This window comes from Entelurus aequoreus, linkage group LG12 (assembly GCF_033978785.1).
Source record: "Entelurus aequoreus isolate RoL-2023_Sb linkage group LG12, RoL_Eaeq_v1.1, whole genome shotgun sequence".
Taxonomy (NCBI): Eukaryota; Metazoa; Chordata; class Actinopteri; order Syngnathiformes; family Syngnathidae; genus Entelurus; species Entelurus aequoreus.
In genome coordinates, this window is record NC_084742.1 from 20722454 (window position 1) to 20750140 (window position 27687).

The 27687-nt window shown below is 41.2% G+C and overlaps 1 protein-coding gene across 2 annotated transcripts in view; it reads left to right on the plus strand.

Moving 5' to 3' along the window:
* The first annotated feature begins 218 nt into the window (after nucleotides 1–218).
* The window catches only part of kdm6ba (lysine (K)-specific demethylase 6B, a), a 64880-nt gene continuing 37411 nt past the window's right edge, over nucleotides 219–27687 (plus strand). For both annotated transcript variants that reach the window (XM_062065142.1, XM_062065143.1), the window contains exon 1: nucleotides 219–784. The gene's annotated coding sequence lies outside the window, so the exon portion shown is untranslated. The remainder of the gene's footprint in view (nucleotides 785–27687) is intronic.

The following is a 27687-nucleotide window of genomic DNA, read 5'->3' on the forward strand; positions in this document are numbered from 1 at the left end:
GGCGGTGGGAGGGAGGAGACGAATAAGAACGAGGCCAGATCAGGCTGAGAGGGGGATGTGAAGGTGGAGAGAGGGTGGGGGGGTTCTAGTGTGTGTTTGCGTGTGTGTGCTGTTTAGAGAAAGGCAGGGAGGGGGAAAAAATCAGAGGCTGGGGGGTTGGGCTCCAAGCCTCTGCATGTGTGTGTGTGTGTGTGTGTGTGTGTGTGTGTGTGTGTGTGTGTGTGTGTGCATGTGTAGGTGTGTGTGTATGTTTGGGCTCGTGTGTGAGCTCTGTGTTCATTTCCTTTCTTTGTTTGACTACTGAGTGGGGATAAAGCGAGACAGAATATAGAGAGAGTGTGAGCAGGAGAAAATACACAAGAGGGGGAAAAAAGACCCCAAACAAGTGTACACACTCTTGTTATCCTTTTTTTAAATTGTATTTTACAACAAGACAAAGGTTTGTTTGTTTGGCTTTTTCCCTGCAAACAGCCCAAAATATTTTTTCACAACTGCTCCTTACATTTAGAGTGGTATCTGGGAGTGGAGGTTGTTTAGTGCATTGGCTCTAGCAGAGTGTGTGTGTGAGGCGAGGTGGTGGGGGCAGGCAGCCGGAGCAATTTAAAGGGAAAACACAGCACACAAAGCTGGGAGTGCAGGCAGGCAGCAGGAACGCCGCTGAGCTGCTGGGAATCTGCTGATCTGACTGCCGCTGGATTGGACAGACACGTTTTGGATTCTTTTTTTGGGATCCCACTCCGGAGTCCTTCCCCCCTCTCGTTTCCCGGTGTCCTGTCCGAGCACGGTAAGACAAGCCTTCCTCGCCGGCCGGCCCCTCAGACAAAAGCGAAGGGGAAAGTTGTTGTGTGGCAGATGGAGTGGAAGCTAAGCTAACAGCTAGCAGGCAGGAAGGAATGCAGCACAAAGGGAGCTTGTGTGCTCCAGCTGGGTTTGTGTGCGTGTGTGTGTGTGTAAGTGTGTGTCTTTGTGGAAAGGACAGAACGTTTATGTCACAGGGTGTCCTAAAGTTTCGCATGTGAAAGACTCCAGAAAGCAGCCTTGTTGTGTTGGAATTGTCATGACTGTCTGGTGAACAGCAGGAATTTGAGAGCTGGTTTAAAAGGCCAACAAAGGAGTCAAGTTTGCTGCTAAAAGGAGTGTTGGACGCCACACACCAGGATTAGGTGACCCGGTTTGACTTTTCACCAGCTCATTTTGACAGCTTTCTATCTTTTTTTCCCCTCCTTCTTTCATCCATGCTCGCTCAGCCAGGTTTGCACAAAGGATTCTTCTCCTGCACCTCACTTGCTTCCTTTCAGGTCATGTACGTTCATGGTGCTCCTGACACGTTTAACTTGCTTCACCTTGCAACCTAACGAGCCTTCGCAAACTGTCTGTGTGTGTGTGTGTGTGTGTGTGTGTGTGTGTGTGTGTGTGTGTGTGTGTGTGTGTGTGTGTGTGTGTGTGTGTGTGTGTGTGTGTGTGCGTGCGTGCGTGCGTGTGTGTGTGTGTGTGTGTGTGTGCGTGCGTGCGCGTACGTACGCGCGTGTGTGTGCGTATGCATGTGTGTGTGTGTGTGTGTGTGTGTGTGTGTGTGTGTGTGTGTGTTTCACTAACTCCGGTTTGTTGTGGTCCTGATCACACTAGTCCGGTCTGCGGTTAGCACTGTTTTGTCAGCATCCAGCTAAAAGTAGCCCTTGTGTGTGTGTGTGTGTGTGTGTGTGTGTGTGTGTGTGTGTGTGTGTGTGTGTGTGTTTGCGTGTGTGTGCGTGTGTGTGCGTGTGTGTGTGTGTGTGTGTGTGCCCCCCTTTTATGTGAGCGTGTGAGAAACACAACACTTGTTTGTGGTGTCTGCCTGCACGTAATGATCAGTGTGCGTGTATTCATGTGTGGCTTTAAGTCCTAGAAATAAAGGCGCTCTCGAGAAATACATCTCACCCATACTACTGTAAATTGATACTGTACACACGCACACACACGTGAGCACCCGGCTTGCGCATGCGCACACATCTTCACTATTCCATTTACCCCCCCCCCCCCCACCCCCCGCACCTCCTTACTCCATCTCCTGAGGGAAAATGTAGCATCTTTTCTTCTATCATTTTCGATCCCCTCTTACACCACTTCCTTCCTGTCCAGCCACAGTCATCCAGTCGTGGCGTGCCAGGTGTGGTTCAGCCAGGGTCACCCCATTTGGATGCTAATGCTAAGCTAATCTGTTTACACTTGCACTGCATCCATCCATTTCTACCGCTTGTCCCTTTTGGGGTCGCTGGAGCCTATCTCATCTGCATGCCGCATGTATTATGTTGTTATTACATGAACTGGCATGACTGAATTCAATTACGATACGTTGGAATTGATTAGGCAGGAGATAGGATTGAGTGGAGTTTAGTTGATAAAATGACATGTCTGCCCAAAATTAGAAATTTGTTGCAGACAACATTTTTTGCACGTGATGACAGTAGCCTATGAAGCCGCTTCCTGCTCCGCCCCTGCCTCTCCCTCTGCAGATGTACACACACACACGCACACACACACACACACACAAAGTGACATGTCTGGGTGTGTTTTTTTTCCTGTGCGTGTGTGTTGCTGCTTGTAACCCTCCTCGCCTACGGGGGCCGTCGCCTCACAGCTAAAGGGGGGAGATTGTGCATTCATTGGTATGGAGAGAGAGAAAGGGGAGGGGGGTGATTGAGTGTGCTGCCTGCATGGAGAAGAAAAAGAGAGAGGGGGGGAGGGGCCATCTGATTCCTTGTGTTTAAAAGCAGGAGGGTGATGGTTGGGGGGGTGAGGAGCAGACAGCCATGAAGGAGGCGAGGGAGGCTGGCTGGCGCCGTCTACTACGGCTTGCGCCGTCTACTACGGCTTGCCTACACTGTTATGTTACTCTTTATGTAAATACATGTACATTTGCTCAGGAAGTGGGGTTATTATTAGGCACACCCGGACTACCTAATGACACCAAAAAAGCCACAACCACAAGAATGCGCTCAATTTTTCACCCTCTTATTAATATAGGTTCTCTTCACCTGACGTCACACCCGGCTCGAAGTGGTAGTCAAGCAAGCGTCTGTTGTCAAAGTGTTCTGGGCGGAATTTTGCCTTTCTCGAAGAAAAATGCCCCGCGCTTGCGTTGTTTTACGCTGTTGGGACTGTTCATACTGCGAAAAGAATGAACGTTTCTTCAGAGTTGCTCGAGAGGTAATCGATAATGCCGAAAGTGGGCAGGATTTTACAAAGTGATGACGAGAAACGCACGACATTGCAGTGATCCTTCATTAAAGGTTTGTTTGATATACTTTTAACGTTTAGAATTTCCCATTTAGGTATTATCTTGATGTTTTTGTATTTGATCTTGTTTTGGAGTTTTTGTTACGAGGGTTTTGGAAACCACCAACCTGATGAGTCTGAATAAAAGAAAGAAACTGTGAGCAAAACATAAAAGAGTTAAGCTTTTACCAAAGGCAACAGTCATAAATGAAGCGTTCAGCGCATACACAACGTTGAGATCAAAAATTATATTTTGATAAATACAAGGAAAACCACGTGTACTCGTAAAAACACATGCAACAACAACGAAGCATGGCCAAAACTTACCCATGCAGTTACAGTGAGCTCTGATCACTTCTCTGTAGGGGTGTGCAGCTCTACCTTAAATGGCGATCCGATATGCATCTCGATACATGAGTTACGATACGATTCACTAACGGTACTTTTTAAAACATTATGATTCGATGCGATTTCGATGCAGATGGAAGCTTTGCATAGTGAAAAGAAAATTAAACGTATCATGTCAGAACGATGTCATGTTTTTATTTTTAAAAGGACACATACAAAACAGGTGGTTACTGTATACATTTTTTTGCAAATATAACTATCAACTTCAAGGGATTGCAATCCATAAATTTAAAGAAAAGAAAAGATGTGCAAATTATGATTAGAACTGTAAATCAATTTTCTTCTGTTGATTAGTTGTATTTGTACTATATTGTTATAGTATCAGAAGACTGAAAAGTTGACATTAACGAAGAAACCAAATCTATTGACTGGCTCATCGACATGAACGATGGGTTTGTTTTTATTTGAAGTGTGACAGCGATATAAATTTACATCTCAACCAAGGCAGAAACAGTGGCGGCTTTGCACAGAGTGGGTGTGGGTCTCCTTTCTGCTCTGACTTTACTGGAATGTATTTCATTGTGATTGCACTTAAAAGTACATCGAAATTTGTTTTCATGTACAAGCAGACATTCAGTAGACGGGACCGCCTGAGAGGAAAGGCTCACAGCAGCACCGCTTGTACGCTGAGGATATTAGTGTTGCATGCTTTCATGTCTCCAAACATCCAAAAAAATGTTGCTAGATGTTGCCCGTCGCTTTTGAGAAAAAAAGTCACTAAGAGTACCGTATTTTTTGGACTATAAGTCTTTCCGGGGTATACGTTGCACCGGCCGAAAATGCACAATAAAGAAGGAAAAAACCATATATGTCGCACTGGAAAATGTCGCATTTTTGGGGGAAATTTAATTGATAAAATCCAACACCAAGAATAGACATTTGAAAGGCAATTTAAAATAAATAAAGAATAAAGAACAACAGGCTGAATATGTGTACGCCATATGATGCACAAATAACCAACTGAGAACGTGCCTGGTATGTTAACGCAACACATCATGGCAAGAGTCATTCAAATAACTGTAACATATAGAACATGCTATACGTTTACCAAACAATCTGTCACTCCCGATCACTAAATCCGATGAAATCTTCCTCCCCGGTGTTGCCTCTGGTATGCGCTGTTTCCTTTCTTTCTGCTGCTCGATCGCCGTTCTCTGCTGCATATTTCACTACGTCCGGCATGTAATCTGCAGTATATGATTTCGTTTTCGGTGCCATTTTAGTTCAGTCCTTCTCAGTTTTTATAAGTTGCCGCCAATGTTGAAATAATCAATTTTAATAGCTATGGATGTAGCAGCAGTTAGCATCCCATGACCCACAATGCACTTCCGCCATGACCCGCCCCCGCCGAATTCTTATTGGTTGACGTGTGTGTAGATTGCTGACGTGTGTGTGACGATTGCGGACATTTGCTTCGTCTCTTACCTGAATGAGATAAATAATATTATTTGATATTTTACGGTAATGTGTTACACATAAGTCGCTCCGGAGTGTATGTTACACCCCCGGCCAAACTATGAAAAAAACTGCGACTTAAAATCCGAAAAATACGGTAGTTAGAAAGATTCTAGATTTAGGGAGAAAGTTGACAACACTGCACTAAAGTTTGTGTGGAATATAAAGGCGCAAAGATATGCCCTAATTTGCATCTGATTGGTGTACATCATGTGGTGCGTTCCGTGGTTGTCTAGATTTAGGCACAAGATTTAATTGATCGGTCTGTGGTTGGTTCTTTTGGTAAATCGATCAGAATTACTGTCTGCCATGTTGCTCTGTCGTTGTCAGTCGCAAACGACAAGCGGTACTCTCGTATTATGTCATCACAGAAGTCTCGCAAGATTAGAGCAGCCATATTATGTAACAGATCACTAAAGTTAAAATCGGTTATTGGTTTGTACGGATTCATTTTTACACTCCTTCTCTGTCTCCTTTTGTAACCAACCAGGTCTTCAGTGGTGTCTCCGATTATCTTTGAGTGGTTAACATAATGGAAAAAATGAAGTAAAGGCTATCGAGTGCTACTCGTGGTTTGTTGACAGGGACGGGTCCTCGTAAGACGCAAAGTCAGATCATGAAATGTAACCTTACTGAGCAAAAACGATGCATGATTTATCTGGGAGAGTCTTGATACCAATGTCCTTGACCCAGCAATACACAAACTAGTTGTAGACCTCCATACTTTTCCAAGTTTTCATCTGTTTTGTCGTGTAGAATGGTGTCTGTAGCATTAGATAGTTCGACATGTCTGGGATCGCAACCCATGTATTATCCTTGAGATCATTCGACAAATATTATTTATACAAAGTGTGGGTCTTTTGCATAGTTTGATTTTTTTGCTCGTATCTGCTTTGAGCGGTAAGATCTTGGCCCCTTGCGTACACAGATCGCATACTGTATGCTGCACAGTAGCCATGTTGGTTTGTTTGACCATCAGTTCGTTCACCGGGAGTAAGCGGGTCCGAAAAAGTCATGTGACTGAATACAACCTATTATTGGAGTCTTTGTGTACTTGCTGGGGTCTCTAATGAAGTGACCATGGTGAGGGTACACATTGTTCCTATCGGAGTAGACTGTATGAAGTATGGAACCAGCTGGCCTTTTATGCAGTGGTGTAATGTTCAGCACTGTGTGGATTTACACACGGTCGACTCTGGTACCTTTTTCCTGACTTCCTGCCAGTTCCTTTACGATCCAAACAGTACATACTGTACATACGCTTGTACAGTCGCTGCATTTTGCCGGGATTAGCTTTGTGTGCTTAATTCAATTACGCAGTGACAGATTAGCTTTTGGCCCAATTGCTAATGGCAGCTAATGTAATTAGCCCGGAAGAAGGCGCATGGACTAGAAGGCGCGGTGGCAAGGTCACGGCCATGCTCACCAACTTCCAGTGCCATTGGGTCGATTCGATCCCCTGAAGGAAAGCGCAGAGAGAAGTGAGGTTGTGTTGTGCTGAGTGTGCACATGGCGTCTTTCTGTGACATTTGATCTGAACAGGATTGTGTCTTCCAGTTGTCTCTGTCTGGTCAGGATTACTTGCGATTGGCAGAAGTCGTGATGTTGTATACACTGCATGTTGACTGACTAAGTGTGTGTGTGTGTGTGTGTGTGTGTGTGTGTGTGTGTGTGTGTGTGTGTGTGTGTGTGTGTGTGTGTGTGTGTGTGTGTGTGTGTGTGTGTGTGTGTGTGTGTGTGTGTGTCATGAAGGCCAGTGGTGTCTTTAACAATGTGTCATTGCCAAAGAATTGCATGTTATGATTTACACCACTATTGTTATCTTTTTTCATTTTTGACACAAACAACATGAAAAATCGTAGCGTTGGCAGTGTCACTGTTGGTGTTTTCCTCACCTTGTCTCACTGGTTGTACTGGTTTTGTTGGTTTAACACTCTTCCCCTCTCAGCTACACATATCTTTGCTGCTACACGCTCACAATACAACATGACAAATGAGTTCAATCAATGCAGATGACCAGCTTACACTAACGCATAAACCTGAATGGGATCCTCCACCTGTACGCCTGCCCCATCCTGCCAGCGACTGTCTCTTTAACCCAGTTGCACAGTGAACCCTGACCCCCCCGCTCGCTTGCATAACTTTGAAGACAACACAATTTGTGACGCTCAAATCAATTCAGCGGCACAGCCACACCACAAATTGCCTTTGCTTGGTGAGAAGCGCACATTTTTCAAACTGTTGTGTGAATGTTCGTTTGAAAGGTTTTGTAACCAGACGACAATTAGCATGGAATGTTTCTGAGAATCTCAGCAAGTGACAGGAGGGCAGGGTGTGCACTCTGACCTGTGTGTGTGTGTGTGTGTGTGTGTGTGTGTGTGTGTGTGTGTGTGTGTGTGTGTGTGTGTGTGTGTGTCTCTCTACGTGTCTCTACCCCCAGACTGGTAACTTGATCTGTCTCGTGGAGTAGAGCCCCTCCATATCCTCCTTGTCTGTCTGCACCCTCCTCCCTCTCCTTCTCTGGTCTTCTCCCTGCAGTGTCTGCTTGCAGCCATCTCTTATTTCTTTACCCGCTTTCATCCCTCCATCTCTTGTCCTCTTCTTTTCTGAGCTGAAGTACAGCTGTCCAAACTCCAAGAACACACTCACTATATTTGCATGCGCTAAAATCGGAATTATTCTGTATATTTGGTTGAATTCAGTTGTTAAAAAATTAGATTGCGTTGGACTTTCTTAAGGGCTGGTTTTAGAATTTTCACGATAAAGGATATTAATGATAAACCGCTGCAAAACTCACGATGGTTAGTATTACCGCTTTAAATTTCTGTTATGGGAAAACCGTAATTTGATAAACACACGGACTGACTGGGGCTAGCTCGTTAGCTTAAATGCTAACATGAAAACAAGAGACATTAACATCTTTCTACATTAAGAAACGACATACCCCAATCTAAACTTATATAAACACATTGCTGTATGACGAACTAAGATATTCAATTGTGCACACTGAACCTACAAAATGTGCTCTCTTAGGCTATGTCTACACTAAGCCGGATAACACTTTAAACAAATAATTATTTAGCCTTAGCCCCGTTTCAGCCACACTAAACTATCGTTTGGATAATTTTTTACGCGGGTAAGTGCGCCGTGTATTGCTTGAATCTCTGGCTCATAGCTCTGTGTGAACTCATTGATTGTTTACAAACTAAATTCTGAGAGGAAGTGACGCCAGAAAGACTGCGCCCCACACAGGAAGTGACGTCAGAAAGAACGCGCCACAGCCAGCTTCATAACAACCGGTTTTGTAACTCGGAGCTAACCACTGGAAATATGAAGGCGAGTCATGCCCGTGTTTCTCTTTCCGTCTGTACAGACCTTTGTGGAAATCACACATGAATTGAATGATAAAGCGATTGCAGCTATTTCGGATACAACATTTCACAGACGGCAAGAGAACTTTCGAATGTCCAGTTCAGCTGTGATTCTACTTACCGAAAAACTTTGTCCATTTGTCGAAGGAGAGACAACGAGAATGCAAGCTCCCATGGATGTGATAAAAAAGGTAGCGTGTTCTTTGTATTACCTGGCCGTCGAGGGAAGACTACGGAAAACAGCGAATTCTTTTGGACTGGCAAAGCAGACTACCAGTTATTGTCTGCCATGTATGTCGCGGACTCAACGTCTAGGTTCACAGTATATAAATTCACCAAAAACAAATGGACAATGAAGGTGAAGGCAAAAGAGTGAGGAGTATCCTGACCAGTTATCTAGATCCCGTGATTGATTGTTGTAAAATGTTCTTTGTCACATTGTGTACTTTCACGTGTTTATTAAAGATTTGATTAATGTATGATGGCTCAGGTGTGATTCACTACAATAGGGCCCCACAGCACACTGGATTCCAGTTAATTGGAATATCACAACACTGGATATTGTTCAGATAAGTTAAATTTAAGAACTTGCACACAAAGCAACACTGGAGGTGACTATGACGTGCGCATTTCCCGCGCATGCGTATTAGGTTGTGTTGCGCCGGCGGACAGAGGGGGTCTTAAACGGTGGCATTGTGTGTGGACACAGATAAGGATAGGTGGGATTTAACCTGGATAACCTTATCCTAAGCTTAGTGTAAAAGGGGCCTTAGAACAGAGTGATCGTTCTATACTCAGAGGATTACAGGACGGAGATGTTTTTGCGGTGCATTCAGAGACCACTGAACAGAGTAGGATGCCACAAAGCCGGCCAGAAATAATAGATTTTATTTGTAAGGCACTTTTTATTGAAATAAATCTTGAAAAAAATCTTAAAGTGGTACAGTACAAACCAATATTTAAAACAATAAAATCATTGTTTACTTTAATGTTAATAAGCTTACAATGTTATGCAGCGGTATAGTTATAACAATGTTATAGACAAATTATACTATTTATATGCATGATGAAGATTGGGGGGGGCAAAATATTTTCTTCTTCTTCTCAGGGGGCATAACAGGAAAATATTTCAGAAGCACTGCATTAAACCGATAAAATACTAAGAGTAAAACATTATCCGAGAAGCATAAGAAACAAAAAAAACGTGCAAACAAATGTGTATTTATTCTAGTCATATTTAAAAAAAATACTTGTTCAAAATAGTGTGTATATGCTGTACTGTAAGTACTTTTTGAGCACATTCAAAAATACCGCAATAATGACGAGAACCATTTTCACATTGATACATCTCTAGTTTACGCCAACAAGGAAGCTGTAGTATAAGTCAGTATTTTCTAATATAATTGAAGTATGTGAATAAACTGGCAGAATGTTCCAGAGCTGGTTGTTGCACCAAAATTTAATGAAAACAATCTGAAAGTAATCTGCATTGGTTACAGGTAATCAATAACAATACAAATGTATTCAAAAGAAAAAGTATACCCTGCCTGTTGTTGCCCTAAATAAAGTTTCTAAAAATATTCAATAGATTTCTCTGAGTAAGAAGATTTTTCTTTAGTGAAGTAAGAATGGAATTCAAATATTAAACAATTTAGATGTCATTGACATGAGTTAAAAACAATTCACTGCATAGCAGGAATTTTTTTTTCTTAATGGTCATCAATTTACTTTAATTATTCAACTCTTTGTTTATGCTAACCAAACTTTTACAGCCTTTACTTTGAAGCTCAACTATTATGTTTTTGAGGAGCACCAAACTAAAAGAACCAAAGGAGATGTCATTTAAACACACAGTATGTACGCGCCATAAAAAGCTTTTAAGTAATGGTTAGCATTAGCGTGCAGCATTTTCTTCCTTGGGGATCGAAAACTCGCACAGCGGACGTGACAAAAATTGCCCTGTAGCGTTTTGGAGGCACACAGATAAATGTAAATAAAAGTATGGAAGTTTAGAAAATAAAATGGTGAGACACAATTATTTTTCAAATTATACTGTTTTAGCGCATGTAAAGGTGGTCAGTGTAATCAGTGTTGATTGCTTGGATCACAAAAGGTCAATGGATGCATGTGTGTGTCTTTGTGTAAATATACATACAGTGTATATACCATATGTTTGCATTGATATCTGGTTGCTTATGTTAGCCCAAGGGCCAAGATAACTGACTGCCTCTGGAAACGATTATCCTGACAAAGCCTCATTATCCCACGAAAAGGTTCCATTTTTTATATACGACATTGCCATTTTGATTATATGTGGCTCATTGGAACATTTGGGTTATTGGTATTATTTTTGAAGTGACGCTGAGGGACAAAGAGATGAAGGAGAAGAGAGGGCAGGTCCCCAAATTGCACATCATAAATAAAATGTCAGCAATGGCGACGCATGTTAGCCAGTGTTCAGGCTAGCGTGAAATCTGCACTCGCTCCACTCCCCGCTCCCTCCCTCTTTTATCTCCCATCGCTACCATGCTCTCCCCCTTTGTGTGTGTGCGTGTGCGTGTGCGTGGGGAAGCGGGGGGCATGTGTGTGTTTGCACATGCAGGGTAATTGAGGTGTGTGACCTTGCTGTAGGCCTGGCAGGTGTGACGAGAGGAAGGCAGGAGGGATGGTGGACTGATAGCCTGCTTGAATTTATGTATGTTAATGTGTTTAGTTCTGCAATGGGAAGAAATATAAGTTTGAGCGTGTGGTGGGATGCGGAAGGAGTTTAAGCTTTGCCTGCAAGCTTGTGTTCAGTCATGGTGTTTCACCTAATAAATAATACAAATACATCCTTTGACACACATCTCTGCACAGTGAGTTTTGGGTTTGTGTTCGCGCCGTATTGCTGTTGTGTCTAGAGAGCAGCACTTGACCTCTTGACACACATAATAAAGCCAGAATTAGTGTGGGCCCATGTGGTCCTCATATGCTGCTTGGGGTGTGTGAGCGGGCACCAGCACTCAGCCAAGCCCTGAAAACTAGCGTCTGGGTGACGTAAGCTCTTTGAATGCATCCTTAATTCAAATAATGTTCCATAATGCTTGATTGATGTACAGCCCTTAAGCGCCATGTAGAGGCGGAGTTGAGAGGCGGTGTGCCGCCACACGCCTATACACCACATTCCCTCTTTTTCTTCTTCATCCCGGTCACTCCATTACGCCGACAGCCCTTCCCACCCCAACCCCCTCATCTCTTTACTGCCTCTTTGAACAGCAGCAGTGTGCATCTGTGTCATGTCACTGGGTTCTGGCGTCCCGGAGTAACCCCCCACACATCCCTTTAATATTCTCCCATCGTGTAGCACAAACACACTCCTAGAAGTGAAGATTAAACTGTATTCATGCACAAATATAGTAACACACTCCTACATCCCTGTTATACAGCTGCAGTTTCTGCATTTGTGTGTGTTTGAGGCTCCTCCAGAGAGAAAGACAGACAGGTGTGCACAAGATTATGTTCCGCCTCATTTCCTCTCCCCTGTGCAGCTGGTCAAGGACACACACATACACAGAAAACACACAGAGACATGGCTTTGTCACACATAGAGATGAAGGCTATTTCCATGGCTACAGTTTTGTGAATGGTGCACACCCATCCACATCCATCACAATGTTGTTGTCCTAGGGCACATTCAGTTATATATATTTTTTGTGTATATTTAGTTTTAATGTGTGACTAATAGAGTAATTTCCATGTTGATTAATTGTTAGGCTTAATTGCATTGTTAAGTGTAGTGACATAGGTTTGCCACATGTGTCGCTAATTCAGATTTTCTGGGGAGGAGAGGAAAGAAGAAGCTCCAAGAAGTCTCGAAAACTAGACATATTGCTCGTTGATTAACACTGAATAAGAGTGTATGTTGTGAGAGCACAAAATAAAATAAAGCAAAAGAACAAGATGTCTTGTTGGACCTTTTAATTAGAACAGTTACAGCTAATTGTATCAAATTTTTGGTGCTGAAACTCGAGAGGGGAAGAAGATAATATCTTCAAAGATGAGCGAAAGTGGACTCCGTAACTAGCTAACCAGCAACAAAAGGAACATAATGATGGCGGAGCATCTGCACAAGATTAAACAGAAACACAGAGTTTTTTTTACGAGCAATGAAGTTACTGCGGGCTCTCGAAGAGGAAACAACCAAAGATTATGTCAATTGTGAACAGCTAATGGGATCAATTGATTCTGCCTCTAAATCACTTTGAAAATGCATCCAAAAACCGCCAACAATACTTAATTTACGTTCTGTAACCTGTATAATAACAAAACTGTAGTGACATTGTTATTGTAAGAGCAAACACAGAGGAACTCTTTTCCTAGCGTAGTAACACATCGCTTTGCGACGGCATTAGCTGTACGCTAGCTACGGCAAGAGGTAAGCTCGCTACCCCGTCAACAGCTGAATGGCTTTTGGGCTTGTAATGCAAAATACAATGTGATAGGACACCAATCTGTACTGACTGAAAAACATGAACAATCATATTACAGTATCTGTTAAGTATTAGCCCACATTTCCTGTTTCGTTTGGACACAGCTAGCTGTAGTTGTAATAACAAGCATGGTGTGCTGCATGTATCATGATCAATATTATAGTGACTAGAGATGGGCACCCTTCGCATTTGAACTGATTCCTTGTGCCTGGGAATTGATACCAGTGCCGTACGGTACCAGTTTTTGGTACTTAATATTTAAAAAAATATATATAATATTTTTTAATTTGATGTTAACAATGAGCTGAAAATAACAGTTTTGCCTAATTGTTAAATCTTTATTTGTCTCCCTGAGCGCTTCCCCCCCGCCCCCCATCTGCTGCTGATTGGCAGCCTGGCCACACCTGGTAGTGGTTGTCAATCAGCTGGTTTCTGTAAATGCCTGACTCGTCTGTTCGTCAGGGCTCCAGGATTATTTCGGTCACAGACTTTTAGCTGCATGCTTTGTGCATGACTGCTCATCCTGTGTTAAATCTAATTAAATTCTTGTCTTACCTGCACGCCATCCTCCTGTCTCCTGCATCTTCGGTTCACAACTACTGCAGCCATGCGAGTCCGTGACATTAGACTTTGCATGCATTTGCAATTCCTAGAAGTCAAATCACAGCACATAGTAAAACGTTTCTAAAACTCTCATTGGAGGTAGAAGGGTCTTAGTGACAGGCACAGTAGTTCTATATCGGCCGTGAATACAGTCTGTATCTGTGTCTGCTGACATTCAAAGACAGACCGCGCCCATTCGACGCTTACTGACAGCTCTGCTCGGATGAAAGAGAAGCAACTCCAATTCAATGAGAGAGTCTGCATTATATCTTTATGGAGCCATGTTTCTATGAACACATCTCGTTTGATTCCCTGTACTCTAAACAGTCTTTGCTCATCCGCTATCTTCTTTAGCGATCGACATCGGTGTGTGGCAGGCAGCAGCAGTGTTTCCTCTTCGCTGCCACGGTACTGTATTCCCTCTCGCCCTTCTCTGCGTTATTGTCTTCCCCTAGCCGAGCTGCTTGTATTTTCACATCATCGGACAGATCAGCTGGTGGGCTTGCTCCCATTGACAGAGGGGCAGGGCAGGGCAGCCTTGTGGTTTTAGAGTAACAGTGGCAGCTTTGTCGCCGATTGTGATTGAGCACCTTATTACTCTTTTATCCTGCACTACCATGAGCTAATGCAAAAAAATGTTGTTCTTATCTGTACTGCAAAGTTCAAATTTGAATGACAATAAAAGGAAGTCTAAGTCTAAGCAGCTGTTTAACAGAAGTTGCCCAGAAGTTGTCCAGAAGTTGCCATGGTGGTCAGTCCAAAACAAACTTATTGCAGTCACACAACACAGAATAAAATAATACACTTAGTAAACACTTGAAAATAACACCTAAATGGCATAAGAAACGGCAGCAGCACGAGTAGCGCAAGCAGAAGCGTGCATTTGCAATAAAGGGACCGAAACATGTCACCGTTTGGTTTTGCGTTTATCGATACCCAGTAGTACGGATGGAATTTGGTCGGTGCCTATAAAAGTACTAAATTCGGTACCTATCGTAATAGTGACTCACTGGATGGACAGTTGTCTATTTGGTCTAGTTTTTTCCTGTTGATTTTGGGTAAGCACACCATTTCTGTCGGCGTATCTTGGCTCAAAGTTTCACATTTACAGCATCAAGTGATGCCGACCTTACTTTCTGGGCTTCTGTCTGCTCCAACGTTTCACTCTTCGTGCTTTCTGCTATAACCAGTAGTTCATCCTCCATACATCCAGGTTCAAAAAGATAAGGCTGTGAATCCTTGTTTGTCCAAAAAGTCGTCTTTGTCGTCTGTTACCAAGGCGGCCATGATTAGAACACACACACACACACACACACACACACACACACACACACACACACACACACACACACACACACACACACACACACACACACGTTTGTTTCCGGAAGTAAGAACACACATTTTGTTGCCGGAGAAAGAAAGAAGTTCCGACAATGCTTTAAATACCAAAATAAGGTAAATACTGTACATATTACATATTGTTATGAACGTGTCTGTCATTACATTAGATATATATTTGCTTGCAGCGTGTGCACAACCGTTTGGAGGATTTTTAAGTTGTTTTAGAGGGCTTTGACAGCTACAATGGTGACTCCCATTTGGCAAGCGTTTGTTTTTTAATCACAGATTTTCTGGGTAGAAGAGCAAAGAAGGAACTTTGAGAAGTCTTGAAACTTAGACATATTGGTCCTAGATTAACACATTGAATAAGAGTGTACTTTTTTCTTTTTGGAACATGTACTATACATATGTGTACAGCTCCACTAATAGACATTGGAGTGTTACTTTCAAAGGAAAAATTAAAGTATTGCTAGAAACATAATTTTATATGGGACTTTATTGTGTTATATGTATAGTACATGTTCCAAAAAGAAAAAAGCATAAAACACCACCAGAATTACAAGTCAAAGTGATGAAGCTTAGTGTTACGCTCATGACTTGGTGTAACTTAACATTACCCTATAAGATGAAGGCAATTGCATTTTATTGATATTTGAAATGTATTCAATGTTTATAAATGAATATTTAAATATACTAAATGTAAAAAAGGGAATAAATATTCAAAATAAGATCATTAAATGAAATCTAGTTTGGTTACGCCATCCTGAGCGCAACACAAGGTTGTAAAAGTTTCAACTACAATTCTAAATAAGATGTCAAAAGCAAACTGAAATCAAATACACACAGCTTAAAGATTGATCAATACCTATTTAAATTTAGTAATACATAAATATGATGATTTATCAAAATATAAAAGAAATATACCTGAACAGAACGCTCACGATGGTTACACCAAAAAGTAACGCTATGAATCGCGTTTTTCCAAGTTTTTCTAGTAAACAAAAAAAAAGTCATATTTATTTTGATTGTTACATTTTGAAGTACATTTGTGCAGGTGGGTGCGAATGTACCCATTACCAGAGCTGTACACATAAGCAAAATGAGAATATGACATTTTACCAGCAAACAAATAAAATCCTTGCAAATTTGTCACCTGAAAATGCAGAAGTATAAAGGATCTTGGCTGAAGCTTCAACTGAAAATGCAAAGAATTATAGAAAACTTTTACAAACGCATCCATAACAAGGGGACACATCAGCCACACTGAAGATAATTAAACAGTCCTTTGCATATTGCTCGAAGTGACTACAAAAAAGGCCAAAAACTTGGTCGATTTTGGATCGGACACAAAATACATTGTCCACGGAGCTGCACAAGGATTGAGAGGTTACAATGTAACTATAGCTATGCAAGGCTATAAAATAAATACCACTTCAAATTGGGATGCCTGGGGATCTCAACTTTGCTGACATCACAAAGGGATGTACTCTATCGAGCTAAGAGAATTCCACATGGCAAAATGGACCCAAATTCCTGAAATGGCCTTTAGAAAAATGGCCCAAGTCAGCTAGAGATGTTAACACAAGGCAGAAAAGGTGTAAACAACCTCCAGAGGAAGGCATTTGCAACCACACTCACAGGAAACCCAATGATACAAACATGTCAAAGCGCAACTTCAACTAAATGAGATGACTTAATTTGGAAAAACACTAAATGGCTGGTGAAGCAGTGAATAACCTTGACAAACCAGATTCAGAAGCCTTTCCAAATTGGTGAGTAATTAGATTAGAATAGCATGTTTCAAGAAAATGAATTGCTTAAGAGAAACATTTATGTTTTCAATCAAAGTGGGAGGCAAAAGGCAACACCAAAACGATATTTTCGGTAAAAGACAATATTCACGGAGAAATCTCTTGCTTTCAATTTAGAGTGCTGCAGAAATTCAGAACACAACTTTTAATAGATGTCTACATAGACTGAACTCTTGATGTGCGATGGCAAAACCAAGGCACTTATAAAGGGCAAGAAAGCAGTCCCAATTCTACCATATGAAAGCTCAATCTCAACATTGGTATCTTGTAAAGGCCACAATGCCAACCATCAAGGTATTGATGGAGCTCTCCTCAAAATGAGGACCGGTGCTTGGACTGTAAAAGGTAAAAGACTTTCAAAGGATGTAGTGGACAGCTGCAATGTGCAGGTGCAGGAAAATAAAAGCAAGACAATGTAGACAAATTATGAGTGAACTTCCTCCTGAACGCTCAAGCCCAGCTTCTCTCTTTCAGTGTACACCTGTTGACCTTTTCAGACCTCATGAGGTCACGGATGAGGTGAAAAAAGAGTATGTATGAACGGAGTAAGTATTGGGAATCATGTTCTGCTGCATTGCCTAAGGAGCTATACATGCTGACGTAGTTATAAATCAATCGTCTGACGCACATAACTTCTTGGACGCCCATAAAAGTTGTAGTCAGACCTGAGAAAAAAATTCTTAGTAGCAAAAACCTGTGCTTGAGAAACTCTACAAGTCAGAACAAACACGCAAAGCATCTAATGGAATATAATAGTCTTGAAAAATTCACCCTGCAACCTCACCCCACAGAAATGGAACAAGTGTCAGTCAAATTAGTGAAACAAGCCCTTGCTAACCTTGGTGGAGTTGAAGTCCTGACTTGGGAAGAATTTCGAACATTTCTCTTCATCAACCTGTTGATGCAATAGCACACAGCCAGGAAGACTGCAGAGTATACAGGAGTCCCAACATGATATTAGTCCCTAAAGAAACCCTTATCATTTCAAATTCAAATGATACCCTTACAAGAGACTCTGATTCCTCCAAGCAGAAGTCAACCATTTCTGGAAGAAAAGTGTCAACTTGCTGGACCAAACCTCTTTGAAAGAAGCAAATGGCACTCTAAAGAACAAAACGTCACAGATGGGGACATTGCTTTGACAGCTGACCAAAATGCTCTGAGGGTAGTTCAAACTGGCCCGAGTCATCAGTGTCAACACAGATGGATAAGGCATCGTAAAGTACGTACAAGGTGAGGTTTCCCCAAATTACCCAGTATCAACTATAAAATACATTGTATCTCAGAAGCGAGATGGACTCAAGGGTCAAGCTCCGACTAAAATTCTCCACAGGGATGTGAGATCCCTCGTTGTCTTAATACCTGTAGATGAGCAGGAAAATCTGTGAAGGACTGGTGTGACATCATTAGGTTTGAGAACCAGGAGGTCAAATGGGAGGTCCATCCATCCATTTTCTACCGCTTATTCCCTTAGGGGTCGCGGGGCTTGGTCAAATTCAAATTTTTCATTTGAAAAATGTAAACATACAAATTATTATTTTTAAATGAAAAACACTATTGAAAAATCTTTTAAGACTTATGATATGTATACTGCTACTACTACAATGATGATGTACTTTATAACCCAAGTATGAGATGTTTGATACTTTTGTAACATGCATGAGATGATGATAGGAAGTTATACAGCGATCAATTGTATATTTGATAAACAGTGAAAAAACTACTGAAATCAGAGAGCACTGGTATGTAATTACTAATGTCGGTTCTAAGATACAGTTGGATATACATTTTATTTAAATAGTATGTTTATTAAGCATTGAATAATGTTTACTGCAAGTACTATTCTGATGCTATTGCTCTTTGATTTAGGGTCAATCTAACCTGATAAACTCCTGTACTAGTTGAGGTGTGAAATAAGGCCAAACAATCTACTGGAGTTGAGTTGATAATGCTTCCTCTTAGATCTTCTCAGTCTTTTCAAGTGCAGGTGAAAAAAAGTCCTAAATAACTTGACAATACTGTTTCAAGATGCGTCTTAGAGAGAAACTTTTTCCAGTGGGCATGGTCACATGACTCTGACTATGTTTCCATGCACTAAGTCTGATTTCTCAAATAGTTAGTTCATTTGTATTTTCACACCTCCAGTACATGTGATATCCATATGTCCATGTACACTCTTTTGAATTGAATTGAAGTATTTATTTCAAACCTGGACAGCACAACACATTTTTTTTTTTTTTTTTACATTTTGGCAGAGATATTTATGCAAGGCTTGAAAAGGGGTTGGATGAAGCAGATGCTTATAATATCCCAACCCATCTCACTCACTCCACATTTAACATAAACCATATACAAACCCTGTTTCCATATGAGTTGGTAAATTGTGTTAGATGTAAATATAAACGAAATACAATGATTTGCAAATCCTTTTCAACCCATATTCAATTGAATGCACTACAAAGACAAGATATTTGATGTTCAAACTCATAAACTTTATTTTTTTTTTGCAAATAATAATCAACTTAGAATTTCATGGCTGCAACACGTGCCAAAGTAGTTGGGAAAGGGCATGTTCACCACTGTGTTACATGGCCTTTCCTTTTAACAACACTCAATAAACGATTGGGAACTGAGGGAACTAATTGTTGAAGCTTTGAAAGTGGAATTTTTTCCCTTTCTTGTTTTATGTAGAGCTTCAGTCGTTCAACAGTCCGGGGTCTCCGCTGTCGTATTTTACGCTTCATAATGCGCCACACATTTTCGATGGGAGGCAGGTCTGGACTGCAGGCGGGCCAGGAAAGTACCCGCACTCTTTTTTTTTTTACGAAGCCACGCTGTTGTAACATGTGCTGAATGTGGCTTGGCATTGTCTTGCTGAAATAAGCAGGGGCGTCCATGAAAAAGACGGCGCATAGATGGCAGCATATGTTGTTCCAAAACCTGTATGTACCTTTCAGCATTAATGGTGCCTTCACAGATGTGTAAGTTACCCATGCCTTGGGCACTAATGCACCCCCATACCATCACAGATGCTGGCTTTTGAACTTTGCGTCGATAACAGTTTGGATGGTTCGCTTCCCCTTTGGTCCGGATGACACGATGTCGAATATTTCAAAAAACAATTTGGAAATGTGGACTCGTCAGACCACAGAACACTTTTCCACTTTGCATGAATCCATCTTAGATGATCTCGGGCCCAGAGAAGCCGGTGGAGTTTCTGGATGTTGTTGATAAATGGCTTTCGCTTTGCATAGTAGAGCTTTAACTTGCACTTACAGATGTAGCGACGAACTGTATTTAGTGACAGTGGTTTTCTGAAGGGTGAGAAGCTCTGCCATCCGGGGGGAGCTCAAAGTAAAGCCGCTGCTCCTCCACATCGAGAGGAGCCAGATGAGGTGGTTCGGGCATCTGCTCAGGATGCCACCCGAACGCCACCCTAGGGAGGTGTTTAGGGCACGTCCGACCGGTAGGCGGCCACGGGGAAGACCCAGGACACGTTGGGAAGACTATGTCTCCTGGCTGGCCTGGGAACGCCTCGGGATCCCCCAGGAAGAGCTGGACGAAGTGGCTGGGGAGAGGGAAGCCTGGGCTTCCCTGCTTAGGCTGCTGCCCCCGCGAACCGACCTCGGATAAGCGGAAGAAGATGGATGGATGGGTGGATGGATGGTTTTCTGAAGTGTTCCCTGAGCCCATGTGGTGATATCCTTTAGAGATTGATGTCGGTTTTTGATACAGTGCCGTCTGAGGGATCGAAGGTCACGGTCATTCAATGTTGGTTTCCGGCCATGCTGCTTACGTGGAGTGATTTCTCCAGATTCTCTGAACCTTTTGATGATGTTATGGACCGTAGAGATGTTGAAATCCCTGAATTTCTTGCAATTGCACTTTGAGAAACGTTGTTCTTAAACTGTTTGACTATTTGCTCACGCAGTTGTGGACAAAGGGGTGTACCTCGCCCCATCCTTTCTTGTGAAAGACTGAGCATTTTTTGGGAAGCTGTTTTCATACCCAATCATGGCACCCACCTGTTCCCAATTAGCCTGCACACCTGTGAGATGTTCCAAATAAGTGTTTGATGAGCATTCCTCAACGTTATCAGTATTTATTGCCACCTTTCCCAACTTCTTTGTCACGTGTTGCTGGCATCAAATTCTAAAGTTAATGATTATTTGCAAAAAAAATTTTTTTTATCAGTTTGAACATCAAATATGTTGTCTTTGTAGCTTATTCAACTGAATATGGGTTGAAAATGATTTGCAAATCATTGTATTCCGTTTATATTTACATCTAACACAATTTCCCAACTCATATGGAAACAGGTTTTGTAATACAAGAACAATACCATACAAACAAACAAGAAAAACTCCTGTACACTTAACAATATAATAGTACCACTGTTAGTACAAGACAAGACAAAACACACACACACATACACACACACACACACACACACAGGCCCAAACACTCTCTGACCATACACCTCTCTCCCATCGCTCTGTGCTGAGGGCATCACTCTTTCCTCCTCGTAATTCTTCAGTACTTCTTTTTTAAACAGTGTTTTGAATTGAATCATGTTGGAACACGTTTTTAACTCGTCCCCTAAGCTGTTCCACAGAGTGACTCCACGCACTGAAATGCACATTGATTTTAAAGTTGTTCTAAATTTAGGCAAATATAATTTGTTGTTTCCTCTAAGACTGTAACTATGGTGAGCATCTCTATCCTGGAATAGGTTCTGTATATTGGATGGTAGAGAGTTTTGGGATGCCCTAAACATAATTTGAGCAGTTTTAAAATGTATCACATCGTGCAGTTTAAGTTGCTTTAACTCCATGAATAGTGGATTTAAATGATGTCTGTAGTGAACATTAGACACAATCCTAATGGCCTTTTTCTGCAGAGTGACTAAAGGCTGTAGATGGGATTTATAACAATTTCCCCAGACTTCAACACAATAGTTTAAATATTACATAATAAATGAATGATACAATAACAGCAGAGCGTTGGTGTTCAATAAATGACATGATCTCCTCATCATTCCAACACATTTAGCAACTTTTGTCCTCAGGTAACTTATATGAGACTTCCATGAGATATTTTCATCTATTACCACTCCTAAGAATGAATTTTTTTTAACATATTCTATTGGTGTATCATCAATAACAATCCCGATGGGTATATTACTTTTGCGATTGCTAAAGAGCATGATTTTGGTCTTCTTTAAATTCAGAGACAATTTGTTCATATTAAACCAAGTTTTTAACTTTATCATCTCCTCAGTTACAGAGGCCAGAAGTTGCTTCACGTCGTCACCAGCACATGTAATGGTTGTATCATCAGCAAAGAGGATGAACTTCAGCAGTGTTGATACTTTACATATTTCGTTGACGTACATTGTAAATAGTGTGGGTCCTAGTATCGACCCCTGGGGGACTCCACAGGTTATGTTCATGAGTGTAGATTGATGTTGGTCGATCTGAACAATCTGCTGTCTCTCATTCAAGTAGCTCTTCAGCCATTTCCCTGCCAATCCCCTTTATGCCATAGTTTTCCAGTTTATTTACCAAAATATGGTGGTCAATGGTATCGAAAGCCTTTTGCAGGTCAATAAAAAATCCTATAACAAATTTGTTCTTCTCGATACCATTAGTAATGTTCTCTATTAAATTACTTAAAGCTAATGAAGTTGACCTATTTTGTCGGAACCCATATTGACAATCAGATAATAATTTGTGCTTTTCAATGAAGCCACGGAGTCTATTATCAAATAATTTTTCCAATATTTTTGACAACTGTGGCAGAAGGGGAGGCTATTAGTCATACGTCGGGTGCCTCCCATACACTCATTTGAGGGGAGGTGCTTTTTTTTTTTTTTTTTCTCGCAGATTAATATTATTTTTCTGGTTAATCTATGATGTCACACCAAAACAAAGCATTTTTGCGGCTCCTCACAAGTCAACAGCCCAGTTCTTGTTGTACCTGATGTCTGCCTTAATATTGCACAGATGACAAATATTACGTCTCTAATGTCTATGCTGATTTTAAAAAGCAGACCGCAGCAAGAAATGATCCTAGATTGTGCCACGAACATGACACTACTAACAAGAAAGTCTCAGACTTGTTGGATGCAGTTCCAAAGCAAAGACGGGTGGTAGAGAGTTGTTTTAAATAACTTTTTGGACGGAGAATGGAAAGAAAACTTTCGGATGTCTCAAAGTTTATCAATAAGCTCTAGATTGATGGAAGTAGTTTTGTCAGTAGGAAAAGACCGCTAGTGCTCTGATACCGCTTCAAAATGAGGGTTGTTATTGTTCTGTACAAACTTGCCGGTTGTGTGGAATACAAACTTATTGTTAATCAGTTTGGAGTGCACAAATGCAGCGTCAAGAGGTTTGTGTACGCCTTCTTCTTTGCCTTGTAATATACCTGCTTCATTCTCTTTCATGATCTCACTCGTATTTGTTCTTGAATCCGAATGAAGCTGGCCTTCTCCATTTCCTTAACTACCTTCGTAAATATATTAATTTTTTTATTTTACCATTGATGCACTTTAAAATGTTACCTTCTTTTTGATTTGTGAGGCAAATAAACAGTATCCTTTTCATTCCAGTTGTTGCCTATGTTTTGATTCAATGGTATCCGCTTCCGGGTTATGTCCCGCGCGTTAAGACTGGCGCAGGCACGATACGAAGGGTCTCTTTTTGCATCCACACCCACTCGAAAGATCTGCTTTCAATCGCATATTCTAGGTGTTTTAGTCAGAATTTTTAAAAGCCAAACACAATCAGATTAAGGTGTTTCCATGGGTTGTAGAATGCTTATTTTGAGCCGGATTATATGACAAATAACCCTAATTTAGTGCACGAAAACAAAGTCACTGTTTTACCAATCTAACGTAAGCACCAGAGACATTAGACTTAATTTCACCAATCAAATGGAGCCTGGCAGTAATATGACTACGCTCACCAAACTATACACTGCAAAAACTGGCATGACCTCTTACAAGGCAGCACAAATCTTCTATGTTTACTTAAAAACTAGGAAAAATAAGATTTATATCATGCCTTGTCATCTGTGTCAGTAAATATTTTTACATTTTAGTCTACAATAATTTAACTTCCAACTATAAAAACACGTGGGATGTTGTAGATGTATTTTTTTAATGTTGTAGCTTCGCATATGCTGAAAATTGGTACCGGAACTCAACGGTACACTATTTCTGTACTTTTGTGTGTATTAGTAAATATTAATTGTTTGATGATTATATTTTATTTTTCAATGTAGCATTTAAAAATGAGCTGATTATAACTGTGCTGTCCAGTTGTTATATCTTGTTTTCTAATAACATTTGAGTCTCATTTGCAATGCAGTTGCACTTCCAAGACAATAGATGGCAGTACTTGTATAGGCTGTTTATGGTAAGTTGTCTAACAAGGAAGTAGCTTTTTCCATAAAGCCGAATATTCTTTTGCGCCATACAAAGTCTTTATACTGTAAGTATTGGGTTTAATACACAGAAGCTGTTGCATTGTAACATTCATCGTAGTTTAAATTTTCATTACCAAATTTGGAGGTGTTGAAACTGCCATGTAAAATTGCTAATGCTAATGATAGCCTTTCAAGAGCAAATCCAATGAAAATTAGAATCAAGCTAACACATTTTGTAAGAGTGAAGCCTTACTTTATGTTCAAGCGTTTTCTACCAAGCATACTCCTTTTATTGGTGATGAAAATGGCAACATTACTTAGGAGTTTGTCTGAGTTTAACCTGAGTGCTGTTTGAGTGATTGTTTCCTTGAGCCGGTGTTTGATCTGCAACCGGATGTGACGGGTCTGCAACCAAACGTAACGTCAAGTGTAACAAAGGTATCAAAATATGACATTGTTTAATTACAGTATATGTGGATCGATACCCGGTAGTACCGACGGAATTCGGTCGGTGCCCATAAAAGTACCGAGTTCGGTACCCATCCGAAGATGCATTACTCTGACAGCAAAAACAAATGAAGGCATGCTGGCAGCCTGCTCGTCTTCATCCTAGCTTTGTCATTTTGCGTTTGCAGGATTTTGTCACCTCTTTAGTGCTTCAACGCCTTTCTCTGAAACAACTTCTGGTAATAAACTCTCAAATCTCTCTACCTGATTATTCTCCGGCTTCCTCCCACCTCCATAACATGCATCTGGGGATAGGTTGATTGGCAACACTAAATTGTCCCTAGTGTGTGACGTGAGTGTGAATGTTGTCTGTGTTGGCCCTGTGATAAGGTGGCGACTTGTCCAGGGTGTACCCCGCCTCACACCCGAGTGCAGCTGAGATTGGCTCCAGCACCCCCGCGACCCCAAGAGGGACAAGCGGTAGAAAATAGATGGATAGATGGATTATAGACCCTATAATAACAAGCTTCAATGTGCAGTTTCTTTACCCACTGCCTCGTGGCATGCTCTTTGAACTTTCAAGTCCTTAAAGTACCAGTAGAGTGGAAAAACAAGTTGACTTTATATGTCTAATTGTCAATTGTATTTACAATCCGCAAAGTATGTCGAAATACAGTCTAAACATCACAAAATCAGCCATTTTGAATATTCCACTCCAAATACCTGAGGCTATTTCCGGAGATAGACGTCACTGGAGTAAACCCTCTGCACTCTGACCATAGTATCACATCAGTCATGCTGGAAATACGCAAAAATTAGACAGACATGTAGAAAGAGATGTGCTATCTATTAATCACAATCCCTATTTAAAACATGAACACATAGGTATTTCTTATTTTATGCATTCTAAGAAAAAGTCTGCTAACATAACAATGGAGTCAAAAGGGGCTCTCTATTTTGCCCACAAAACTCTCTAACCATCCAAAACCCTCAAAAATGTACATCTCATGATCTGAATAATAACCAAATATTAGTAATGTTGTTATCATAAGCGCTAACGCAGACAAAGTATTGGTAACCGAGAGCTAACTATAGTTTATTCTGCACTGGACTCAAGGAGCAACTTTAATTTAATTATAAAATGAAACTAAAGATGGCACTAATGCAACATGTATGGATGTAAACTGTCGTTAATCTGTGAAGACGAAGTTTATGCTGCAGCATTGAGCCAGCGATGTCTTTTTTGCTGCCGTCTCTGCTATGTGCTCCTGCTGCTTGTCAAAGTTATTCTAGATAATAAATCATGCCTCTCATCTGGATAATAGAAGGATGTATCCATAAATCTACAAGTTGGTGCCGTCAGTTTGAAATCACAAAAGTACTTAACTTTGACAGCCACGTCACTACATTGATTAGGATTAAGAAATAAAATGTACTTGTTAGTTCATCTTATTTGCATACAGGGGCAGGGAGAAGTACTGTCGACAACGCTGTGGATACTTCCTGAATGTTTCAAAACACACATCACTTTTCCATTTCTTGTCTTTTGAATCCTATTGCACTAGCAAGACTCTCAAAATGTTGTAAAAAGGCTGACAACACGTAAAAAGTGCACAAAGCTACTGTAGCTAACAGCAGCACTTTGCTGACTGATTGAGCAGTAAGCGATCAGAGTGATCAGCCCGCCCACAATGGATGTGCTGCCGGCCCAAAAAATGGCTGAGCTGCAGGCACACGTTGGGTGAATGAAACTTATGTACATGGAGACAAGAATTACATGCCAACACAAATTTTTATTCGATTAAATCGAAACGTTCGTACAATGGTTTGGGCTAGATTTTCTTTCCTAAGCTGAGTGGTGCTAAAGTCACATGATGGTCATCTGCTGTAATACTGAGTCATGTGTGTGTCAGCAGAAGAGGAGGTAGACCACACGTTGGTGGTAGAACGTGTCATGTTCGACAAAGTCTTGCCAATGTAAATATGTATTTTCACTGACTGTTGTCCTTGTCTGACTTCCTACGTGTGTGTCAGAGGCTGTCTGCCACCCTCCGCCTGCTTACGTAGGCATCATCTCCCCCACTTGCCCTACAGAGGAAGCCACTTTGTCGGTTTCTTCATCTCGTGCGTGTTTGCGTGGGCGTCTTGAGCATGCGTGCTCACGTGGTGGCTTCTGAGCAGGACCTCTTGTCTGAGCCGTGTGTCACAGGTTCAGGAGTAAAACCGCCAGGACCACAGTGGCTTGACGCGCATCCGCCATGTCGGTCTGTCATGCTGCCATCTCCAGCCTGGCGTGCATGTGCGTAGAAAGAGCACTTCTGTCATGATCTGCATGACAGATTTGGACTTGGTTATTTTGCTTTGATTGCTGCTATTTCTGTTGCAGTGCTCTTGTTTTCTTCTTCCCACTTGCTGTGTGTTTTCACTTTCTGCCACTTCTTCTCTGGACTGAGTGTGGCGTCCCTCACCTGTCGTTGATTGGAAAACAAGACACACCTATCCCTGGTTGCCAATCAGGGTGCTTTGTCCCTTTGGACAGGACTGGATCATTTTTCATTAAGTGGCTATGCTGCTGAGGTGTTTGCTTTCTGTACATTCCCTAGCCACACTAGTTTTTGTGCAAATAAATTAGCTTTCTACCTGCATGCTGCCTTCCGTCCCTGCATCTTGGGGTCATGTTGCAAACAGTGCTGCCAGCTCCTGACAACGTCTTGCATCACATGTGCATGCAAATGTAAATAATGTAGGATCCTTTATAAACACTGCAAAAAAGAGCTGACAAAATATGATAACTAGATTTTGGGGGGAAAAAAAATAGTGAAATTGTCTGTCCATGCAGCTGGTTAAAATCTTACTATCCTTAATCCAGATTTCTTTATCTAGAAATTAGAATTACTTTTAAGGTAGAAATAAGTATTTTATTCTGAAAATAAGTATTATTCAACTTGCAATTCTTAAATTGAGCATACATGGAATGTTGCAGAATCTTTAAACATGATTTTCTATGTGGGGAAAAACAAAATATCTTATTTGAATAGTTATTTTCTCAATTTAAACATTTTAAAACTAAAATATACAAAATATTATTATTCATTC